Raw genomic sequence first — 7,543 nt, forward strand, 5'->3', positions numbered from 1 at the left:
ATGTCTAACTGTAAAACAAACTGTCAGTTCCAGTTTAGTCTGTTACTGTTCTGCGGCTAGCCATTGTTCAAGACGGAGCTTTCTGCATCCAAATACCAATTACATGCTTGTGCTACTTAACTACTCCCTCCGTTCCCAAATATAAGTCTTTTTAAAGATACCAACAACGGACTACATACGAAGCAAAATGAGTGAATCTACATTCTAAAATATGTCTATATACATCCGTATGTTATAGTCTATTTGAAATCTTTAAAAAGACTTATATTTAGGAACGGAGGGACTAGATGTTTTTTCAATGGAAAATGTTGCGCCCAGCATCTAGTTAAGTTGCACATTTGTTGAAGTGATCCTGTATGGCTATACCTTAACAGGTTATGGCCAACTCTGCGGAGAAAATTAGACTTGCTGGAAATCAAAATGTGATGGTCTGTGAGCGAGGCACCATGTTTGGCTACAGTTAAGTCATCTTTTGGCCCTTTTTTTTTTGTACTTCCTGCTTCAGAAGTAAATAAACAACAGCAACAGCAACAGATTCAGGCATTAGTCTTCCTGCAACAAGCAACTTATGTTCATGGTTTCGTTGTAGCAGATAACTGATTTAGCAGTATCTTGTTTTGTTTTCATTGCACACACAGATGATCTAATTGTTGATCCAAGGAACTTTGAGTGGCTGAGGGAAGCAAATTGCCCAGTTGTGGCCAACACTCTAGCCAGATTGAGAGAATCACATCTGGTGACTTTTAGTAGTGGCCAACACTCTAGCCAGATTGATTTCATCCTCTCGAGAAGAGAAGATAGGCGTGCGTGCCTAGACTATAAGGTGATACCTGGAGAGAGTGTTGTACCCCAGCATAAGCTGGTGTGGTTGCTGACTTCCGCTTTCAGATTCGTGTCCAGCGGGATAAGCGTGCCAAAGTCGCTAGAACGAGGTGGTGGAAGCTCAAGGGGGAGGTAGCTCAGGCGTTCAAGGAGAGGGTCATTAAGGAGGGCCCTTGGGAGGAAGGAGGGGATGCAGACAATGTGTGGATGAAGATGGCGACTTGGATTCGTAAGGTGGCCTCGGAGGAGCTTGGAGTGTCCAGGGGAAGGATAAGCGGAGATAAGGATACCTGGTGGTGGAATGATGATGTCCAGAAGGCGATTAAAGAGAAGAAAGATTGCTTCAGACGCCTATACCTAGATAGGAGTGCAGGCAACATAGAGAAGTACAAGATGGCGAAGAAGGCTGCAAAGCGAGCTGTTGGTGAAGCAAGGGGTCGGGCATATGAGGACCTCTACCAACGGTTAGGCACGAAGGAAGGCGAAAGGGACATCTATAAGATGGCCAAGATCCGAGAGAGGAAGATGAGCGATATTGGCCAAGTCAAATGCATCAAGGACGGAGCAGGCCAACTCTTAGTGAAGGATGAGGAGATTAAGCATAGATGGCGGGAGTACTTCGACAAGCTGTTCAATGGGGAGAATAAGAGTTCTACCATTGAACTGGACGACTCCTTTGATGAGACCAGCATGCGTTTTATGCGGCGAATCCAGGAGTCTGAGGTCAAGGAGACTTTAAAAAGGATGAAAGGAGGCAAGGTGATGGGCCCTGATTGTATCCCCATTGAGGTGTGGAAAGGTCTCGGGGACATAGCGATAGTATGGCTAACCAAGCTTTTCAACCTCATTTTTCGGGCAAACAAGATGCCAGAAGAATGGAGACGGAGTATATTAGTACCAATTTTCAAGAACAAAGGGGATGTTCAGAGTTGTACTAATTACCATGGAATTAAGATGATGAGCCATACAATGAAGCTATGGGAGACAGTCATTGAGCACCGCTTAAGAAGAATGACAAGCGTGACCAAAAATCAGTTTGGTTTCATGCCTGGGAGGTCGACGAAACTTAGTACATGTGTGAATACATAGACAAACAGAGTGTCACTAGTATGCCTCTACTTGACTAGCTCGTTGAATCAAAGATGGTTATGTTTCCTAACCATAGACATGAGTTGTCATTTGATTAACGGGATCACATCATTAGAGAATGATGTGATTGACTTGACCCATTCCGGTAGCTTAGCATTTGATCGTTTAATATGTTGCTATTGCTTTCTTCATGACTTATACATGTTCCTATGACTATGAGATTATGCAACTCCCGAATACCGGAGGAACACTTTGTGTGCTGCCAAACGTCACAACGTAACTGGGTGATTATAAAGGTGCTCTACAGGTGTCTTCGACGGTGTTTGTTGAGTTGGCATAGATCAAGATTAGGATTTGTCACTCCGATTGTCGGAGAGGTATCTCTGGGCCCTCTCGGTAATGCACATCACTATAAGCCTTGCAAGCAATGTGACTCATGAGTTAGTTGCGGGATGATGCATTACGGAACAAGTAAAGAGACTTGCCGGTAAAGAGATTGAACTAGGTATTGAGATACCGACGATCGAATCTCGGGCAAGTAACATACCGCTGACAAAGGGAACAACGTATGTTGTTATGCGGTTCGACCGATAAAGATCTTCGTAGAATATGTAGGAGCCAATATGGGCATCCAGGTTCCGCTATTGGTTATTGACCAGAGAGGTGTCTCGGTCATGTCTACATAGTTCTCGAACCCGTAGGGTCCGCACGCTTAACGTTCGTTGACGATATAGTATTATATGAGTTATGTATGTTGGTGACCGAATGTTGTTCGGAGTCCTGGATGAGATCACGGACATGACAAGGAACTCCGGAATGGTCCAGAGGTAAAGATTGATATATGGGATAGTAGTGTTTGATCTTCGGAAGGGTTCCGGAATTCACCGGAAGGAGTTCCGGATGTCTCCCGAAATGTTTGGGTGCGAGAACACTTTATTTGGGCCAAAGGGGAAAGCCCACGAGGTTTTGGAAAGTGCAAAAGGAAGTTTTGCGGAGACCAGAGGCTAGACGCCAGGAACCCTGGCGTCTAGGGGCTAGACGCCGGGAACCCTGGCAACTAGCCCTGGAGTCCGAGAAGGACTCTTGCCTTTCGGGCAAAACCGACTTTGAGGAGGCTTTTACTCCAAGTTTCGACCCCAGGGCTCAACATATAAATAGAGGGGCATGGCTAGCACCAAAGACACATCAAGAAACACCAAGCCGTGTGCCGGCAACCCCGTCCCCTCTAGTTTATCCTCCGTCATAGTTTTCGTAGTGCTTAGGCGAAGCCCTGCGGAGATTGTTCTTCACCAACACCGTCACCACGCCGTCGTGTTGCCGGAACTCATCTACTACTTCGCCCCCCTTGCTGGATCAAGAAGGCGAGGACGTCATCGAGCTGAACGTGTGCTGAACGCGGAGGTGCCGTACGTTCGGTACTTGATCGGGACGGATCATGAAGGTGTACGACTACATCAACCGCGTTGATAAACGCTTCCGCTTACGGTCTACGAGGGTATGTAGACAACAGTCTCCCCTCTCGTTGCTATGCATCACCATGATCTTGCGTGTGCGTAGGAATATTTTTTGAAATTACTACGTTCCCCAACAGTGGCATCAGAGCCAGGTCTATGCGTAGATGTTATATGCACGAGTAGAACACAAGTGAGTTGTGGGTGATAATAGTCACACTGCTTACCAGCATGTCATACTTTGATTCGGCGGTATTGTTGGATGAAGCGGCCCGGACCGACATTACGCGTACGCTTACACGAGACTGGTTCTACCGACGTGCTTCGCACACAGGTGGCTGGCGGGTGTCAGTTTCTCCAACTTCAGTTGAATCGAGTGTGACTACGCCCGGTCCTTGTTGAAGGTTAAAACAGCACATACTTGACGAAAAATCGTTGTGGTTTTGATGCGTAGGTAAGAACCGTTCTTGCTCAGCCCGTAGCAGCCACATAAAACTTGCAACAACAAAGTAGAGGACGTCTAACTTGTTTTTGCAGGGCATGTTGTGATCTGATATGGTCAAGACATGATGCTAAATTTTATTGTATGAGATGATCATGCTTTCTAACAGAGTTATCGGCAACTGGCAGGAGCCATATGGTTGTCGCTTTATTGTATGAAATGCAATCGCCATGTAATTGCTTTACTTTATCACTAAGCGGTAGCGATAGTCGTAGAAGCAATAGATGGCGAGACAACAACGATGCTTCGATGGAGATCAACGTGTCAAGCCGGTGACGATGGTGATCATGCCGGTGCTTTGGAGATGGAGATCAAAGGCACAAGATGATGATGGCGATATCATATCACTTATATTGATTGCATGTGATGTTTATCCTTTATGCATCTTATTTTGCTTAGTTCAGCGGTAGCATTATAAGATGATCTCTCACTAAATTTCAAGGTATAAGTATTCTCCCTGAGTATGCACCGTTGTGACAGTTCTTCGTGCTGAGACACCACGTGATGATCGGGTGTGATAAGCTCTACGTTCACATACAACGGGTGCAAGCCAGTTTTGCACATGTAGAATATACTCGGGTTAAACTTGATGAGCCTAGCATATGAAGATATGACCTCGGAACACTTGAGACCAAAAGGTCGAGCGTGAATCATATAGTAGATATGATCAACATAGTGATGTTCACCATTGAAAACTACTCCATCTCACATGATGATCGGACATGGTTTAGTTAATTTGGATCACGTGATCGTTTAGATGACTAGAGGGATGTCTATCTAAGTGGGAGTTCTTAAGTAATATGATTTATTGAACTTTAATTTATCATGAACTTAGTCCTGGTAGTATTAGCATATCTATGTTGTAGATCAATAGCTCACGATGTAGCTCCCCATTTATTTTTATATGTTCCTAGAGAAATATAAGTTGAAAGATGATAATAGCAATGATGCGGACTTGGTCCGTGATCTGAGGATTTTCCTCATTGCTGCACAGAAAAATTATGTCCTTGATGCATCGCTAGGTGACAGAACTATTGCAGGAGCAGATGCAGACGTTATGAACGTTTTGACAAGCTCGGTATGATGACTACTTGATAGTTTAGTGCACCATGCTTTACGGCTTAGAACCGGGACTTCAAAAAGGTTTTGAACACCACGGAGCATATAAGATGTTCCAAGAGTTGAAATTGGTATTTCATACTCATGCCCGTGTCAAGAGGTATGAGACCTCTAACAGTACTTTGCCTACAAGATGGAGGAGAATAGCTCAACCAGTGAGCATGTGCTCAGATTGTCTGAGTACTACAATCGCTTGAATCAAGTGGGAGTTAATCTTCCAGATAAAATAGTGATTGACAGAGTTCTCTAGCCACTATCACCAATTTACTAGAACTTCGTGATGAACTATAATATGCAAGGGATAACGAAAATGATTCCCGAGCTCTTCGTGATGCTAAAATCGACGAAGGTAGAAATCAAGAAAAGCATCAAATGTTGATGGTTGACAAGACCACTAGTTTCAAGTAAAAGGGCAAGGGAAAGAAAGGGAACTTCAAGAAGAATGGCAAGCAAGTTGCCACTCCCATGAAGAAGCCCAAAGCTAGACCCAAGCCTGAAACTGAGTGCTTCTACTACAAAGGAAATGGTCACTCGAAGCGGAACTGCCCCAAATACTTGGCGAATAAGAAGGATGGCAAATTGAACAAAAGTATATATGATATACTTGTTATTGATGTGTACTTTACTAGTGTTCATAGTAGCCCCTGGGTATTTGATACTGGTTCAGTTGCTATGATTAGTAACTAAAAACAGGAGTTACAAAATGAACAAAGACTAGTTGAGGGCAAGGTGACGATGTGTGTTGGAAGAGATTCCAAGGTTGATAAGATCACCATCGCACACTCCCTTTACCTTCAGGAATAGTGTTGAACCTAAAATAAATGTTATTTGGTGTTTGCATTGAGCATAATATGATTGGATCATGTTTATTGCAATACGGTTATTCACTTAAGTCAAAGAATAATTGTTATTCTATTTACATAAATAAAACCTTCTGTGGTCATACACCCAAGGTGAATGGTTTATTGAATCTCGATCGTAGTGATACACATATTCATAATATTGATGCCAAAAGATGCAAAGTTGATAATGATAGTGCAACTTATTTGTGGCACTGCCGTTTAGGTCATATTGGTGTAAAGCGCATGAAGAAACTCCATGCTGATGGGTTTTTGGAATCACTTGATTATGAATCACTTGATGCTTGCGTACCATGCCTCATGGGCAAGATGACTAAGACTCCGTTTTCCGGAACAATGGAGCGAGCAACTGACTTATTGGAAATAATACATACTGATGTATGCGGTCCGATAAGATGGATAATATAATAGCATGAATACTTCATAAATTATAGATATGTTGGAGATGTATCAGCATCCCCAAGTTTAATTCCTGCTCGTCCTCGAGTAGGTAAATGATAAAAGAAAGAATTTATGAAGTGTGAATGCTAGCAGGTGCAAAAGTTTGATCAATGATAATTTCAATCACCTTTTCTAGCATCATTATATGTCATAACAGTAGCTCAACTCATAGAACTTTGCATGATCAAGTAACAAACTATTCACATGTTAAAGTATAGATCATAAACTTTCTTGAAAACTAACAAACAGTGTTATTCACTAGTAGAAAACAGGGCTTTCGTTCAGGCCTGGCCAGCCCATTAGTCCCGGTTCTGCATGAACTGGGACCCATGGGGTGCATTAGTCCCGGTTCGTGAGCCCAGGGGGCCGGCCGGGCCACGCGGGCCATTGGTCCCGGTTCGTCTGGACCTTTTGGTCCCGGTTCCACGCACGAACCGGGACCAATGCGACTCGCCCCTGGCCCATGACCATTAGTCCCGGGTTGTGCCACAAACCGGGACTAAAGGGTTGGTCCTCGTTGCGATCAGAGTTTAGTCCCACCTCGCCAACCGAAGGGTGCTCACACCGGTTTATAAGCCCGTCCCTCTCTGCCTTGTTGAGCTCCTCTCAAAATGAAAATAGATGCCCTTATACATGGAATTTGACCTAAATTCAGAGTGAATTTCTCTGAAATTCATAGAAATTTATTATGAATTTAGGTTGAATTCTCTCTATAGGCGCATCTATGCTCATTTTTTTATGTTGGGGTTGGCGGTCTTTACAGACTTTTTGTGTGTTCAATATGCACCATTCAAAATCAGTCTCTGCTTTGAATGGTTCATTTTGAACACACAAAAAGTCTGGAGTTCAAATAAGTTCAAGAAAATGAAATCCCTTTGTAACAGATGAGTTTTCGTCCGAAACCCTGATACTTCGAAAGAGATTGTCCATTTTGTTCACGAAGTGCATCCACCTTTTGTCGGGACCCTCTCAACTTTTTAGCACATGCTATGTGCGCTAAATGATGATACTATGCCAACTTTCAACCTTTTCAGAGTTCATTTGAAATGCTTTTCAATTTTAGGGTCTTATAGCTCAAAATAATTAGTAAATGCATGAAAAGTAACAAATAAAGTCAGAAAGGATTGAAAAATGATGATGTGGCTTTGAATGGTGCATTTTGAACACACAAAAAGTCAGGAGTTCAAATAAGTTTTAAAAAATAAAATCCCTTTGTAACAGACGAGTTTCCGTATAAAATCCTGATACTTTGAAAGAGA

At 43.2% G+C, this 7,543-nt stretch overlaps 1 long non-coding RNA gene across 1 annotated transcript in view; it reads left to right on the forward strand.

Annotated features, from left to right (window-relative positions):
* Positions 1–315: 315 nt before the first annotated feature.
* LOC123048150 (uncharacterized) overlaps positions 316–7,543 on the forward strand; it is a 41,572-nt gene continuing 34,344 nt past the window's right edge. Inside the window, exons 1-2 of the long non-coding RNA XR_006423243.1 lie at positions 316–459; positions 639–697. This is a non-coding gene — a long non-coding RNA (uncharacterized lncRNA). The remainder of the gene's footprint in view (positions 460–638; positions 698–7,543) is intronic.

The sequence above is a fragment of the Triticum aestivum genome, chromosome 2D, assembly GCF_018294505.1.
Source record: "Triticum aestivum cultivar Chinese Spring chromosome 2D, IWGSC CS RefSeq v2.1, whole genome shotgun sequence".
Classification (NCBI taxonomy): Eukaryota; Viridiplantae; Streptophyta; class Magnoliopsida; order Poales; family Poaceae; genus Triticum; species Triticum aestivum.